Source organism: Dipteris shenzhenensis, chromosome 2 (genome assembly GCF_047967505.1).
Source record: "Dipteris shenzhenensis isolate YYH24624 ecotype China chromosome 2, Dip_SZ_1.0, whole genome shotgun sequence".
Lineage (NCBI taxonomy): Eukaryota > Viridiplantae > Streptophyta > Polypodiopsida > Gleicheniales > Dipteridaceae > Dipteris > Dipteris shenzhenensis.
The window spans coordinates 7,575,989-7,579,353 of record NC_141597.1 but is presented as its reverse complement, the minus strand read 5'-3'; the positions used below and the strand labels follow the sequence as shown (position 1 = coordinate 7,579,353).

General features: G+C 47.0%; 1 pseudogene; it reads left to right on the top strand.

The window, feature by feature from the left end:
* The first annotated feature begins 882 nt into the window (after positions 1–882).
* LOC147904293 (putative UPF0481 protein At3g02645) lies at positions 883–2,217 on the top strand (annotated as a pseudogene).
* The last annotated feature ends 1,148 nt before the right edge of the window (positions 2,218–3,365 follow it).

Sequence of the window (3,365 nt, the reverse complement as noted above, 5' to 3'; positions counted from 1 at the left end):
CAACAAGATAACTCTGAGGTTGGGGTTGTTGTTGAAGGTAAAACCGTGTGATGAGGGGGGACCAAGTTCTTAAACAGTTAGAAAGTATATCACCGTAAGCATACGCAACATAGACAATTGGAAGGAAAACCACACTTGTATAGTAAAGGAATCTCTTACAACCAAGCCACCTCGGCTTGTAGTGCACACTTAGTAGCCAACTAGGTGAGAGGGAGAGCGTGATGTATACAATGTCACTCTCTCTCCCTACTCCTTGTGACCACTTTTTCTAAGGCCCTTTACACACCAAAGGGCACCCAACGTTCTGTCCAGAGTTCAAACCTGAGAAAGGATAAATTCATGAATCAATAGAAAGCCACCATTTAAGGTTTGGGCGGGCACGTCTTTACACATACAGTGCCCAAGCTTAGACCTTTTAATCTGCCGTGGAGTCCACGTCATGCCCTGAGAAAGGCCATCCTTGGGTAGCCAAGCTTGGCTGCCCACCTATGGGTAGGGCTAGATTCAGCCAATCACCATCACGATTTGGGTCCCCCAGCTCCACACCCATCCGGGCCCTCATTTTACAAAAGGGGTTTGTACTTGGGCGGTGTGTAAAAGGGGTGCCCATCCGTGGGCACCCTTTTTTAATGATCTCACAATGGGCAGTCGATGTGTAACGGGGGGTGCCCATTCCAACCCGGTGCGTAAACAGCCTAAGTCTACTGCAGAACCCGCCTTCTAGTCGGCTCGGGGGACCACTACTCGCCATTGGCCGATCGAGACGCGATGCTATTCTAGATTTTATTGAGTGGGATTTTATTCCGTGATTCTCTCGAATGTAATAAGATATGACCTTTTTAGTGGACAAGAATGCACGTCTTACCAATAAGTTCTCTTCGTCCAGAACTAGCTTTAGGCTCCCTGGATAGCCCTGACGATGAACGGAAATGGGTCGTCTTCATCAAAGACGAAATCCATCGTTCCCTGTCCGACTCCCTCCCTAGCCCACCATCTTCATGGCTTCCAGTCCCTTGCGTGGCCTCAAGCTCGACGCTTTCATCCCCCAGGTTGTTGCCATCGCCCCTTACCACAGTGACCTCGGACCTCACCATAGCTCCTTCCCCGATAGCCAGGAGACGCAGCGTTACAAGGCCATTGCCGCCAAGGAGATGGAGAAGCACAAGATCATGGCGTCTACTCTGCGATGTCGGGACTTTTGCACAATTGCGTAGGAGATCCTGAAAATCATCGACACTGTGCGAGACCAGTATGATACCGACTTGTCATGCAGCCTAGATGAGAAGTTGGCGTACATGCTAGCGTTGGATGCGTCGTTCGTTGTGGAGGTGTTGCGTACTACGGCAGATCCGGATTATAAATCGAGCTTCAATGCTTACTACTGTAGCAGGATCCCTCGACCTCTTCGAAAGTCAATCTTGCAGGATTTCGTTCTTTTGGAGAATCAAATCCCGCTCTTTCTCCTTCTCAAGGTAATCAGGATGAATCAGGGCTGCGAATCGGACTTGGAGGCGGAACGGGCTCTTGGGTCCCTCGTACAAAGAGTAGCTATTGAAATCCTGCCTCTTAATGCGTTATCTGCAGAAAGCGTTTCTTCCGTGACCCATAACATAGGAGCTCGGAAGCATTTGCTGGACTGTCTGTATGGCATAATCACCTATCGAGGATTTCCTGCAGTAGACGAGCCGTGGATCTTTACAAATGCGGTGTGAACTTCAGGGCTGTTGAGCCTGGAAACTTGACGTTCGTTAAATACCAAGAAAGCTATCCTTTATGTGCCTAAGGTCAGAGTCGGTGATGATACTGAAAGGCTTTTTAGGAATCTCATAGCCTACGAGAGCCATCTCATTGAGAATGTCGACGTCCTGTCTTACCTGCGGTTTACGAATAGCTTGGTGGATACGCCGGAAGATGTGGCTCTGCTGGTGAACAAGGGCATTCTTGTACAAGATCTAGGCAGCAACAAAGAGGTTACTAACATGTGGAATAATCTGTGCGTTAATACAATGCGCGTATGCACTGAAGAGTACGACCAAATAGCGGTCGACGTAACGAAGCATTGCCAATTTATGACGAACGCGTGGAAGGCCGAGTTCAAGCACATACCTGTTCAGGCCATGGTTATTGATATTGGTGCTCTCGGCGGGTGCTTTACTAGTGATGACTTTACTCATCATGTACTATACCATTAAGTTGTATGAGAAGCCCGGAGGCTGACCACTCTTCTTGCCTCCTAAGGGAGTGTGGGCAAGATCGTTGGTTTTTTGGCCTTCTATGTTTTTGGTTTGTAAAGTGACTGTTTTTAGTTTGTTCTTTTGAGTTTGTAAGGAAGTAAGAGGAGAAGTTCCTCTTTTGCTCTTCTGGGGATTTTTTGGCCTGCCCCTCGAAGGGTAAGGGCTTAGTAATCGTTTGGCTGTGAAAGAGAAAAATATGGAATATAGTTATTTTTCTGTGTACTCTTTTTGTCTTCCTCCCATTCGCATAGGTGTGTTTGGCGTTCTTTGTAATCTTTCCGTATATTTTGGGTTCTCTTTTGACAACCCCTGCACCATCTTAGTCTTGAGCCAGCCATACAGGCAGTTTGTTCTGTATTGTCAGTAGTGTGGATCTTCATAGATGGAGTGCAATTACCATGCGAAATAGGTGCAAAGCCTCCTATCTTTGTAGGTCTCGCCAAGGCTTATTGCTCAGCGTCTTCTCAGAGATCATGTCCCTGTAGGGTTCCACAGAAGCGTACGGATACAAACAAGTTAGACTCGGCTGCAATTGCCACGGTATCCAAAACACCATAGACCACAAGCCCCTGCGAGACGCCATCCCAGTAGAACTTGCGCACTCACACAGAATCATCTACAAAGATCGACTCTACTACAATACATGGCTCCGTAGATGTTATGGTGTGATGCAAAAAGATCAATCGACGAACTGATGTGTCGATGCAGATCGGCCAGGGATTAAGGACTAGGTTTGAAAGGGTCGAAGCAAAGAGAGTGACGAAAATTGCATCCAAAGCAAAGGAAGAGATAAGCGGGGTATGACAGTCCTGTCCAAGCGTCAGCTACGACCATCACAACCAGTCAAAGAAAGAGACTTCATTCTACCTGCATCGGACACGTTCATAATCGGGAGGATTATAGCAATATTGAATGTGGATGGTGGTGTAAGTTATCAACGACCGGCTTGCTCCAGGAAACAGATCATGTATGTATATGATTGTTGACGTAATTATAACGTGTCTAAAATTGCAGCCCCAAAGTTGGGAATTTAGAGCCATAAGTTTGCACTATTTATTCGTCATGTAGCCAGAAATAGATAAGGCGGTGGACATGGATTAGTAGAAATCGAAGGAGAGGACCAATCTGATG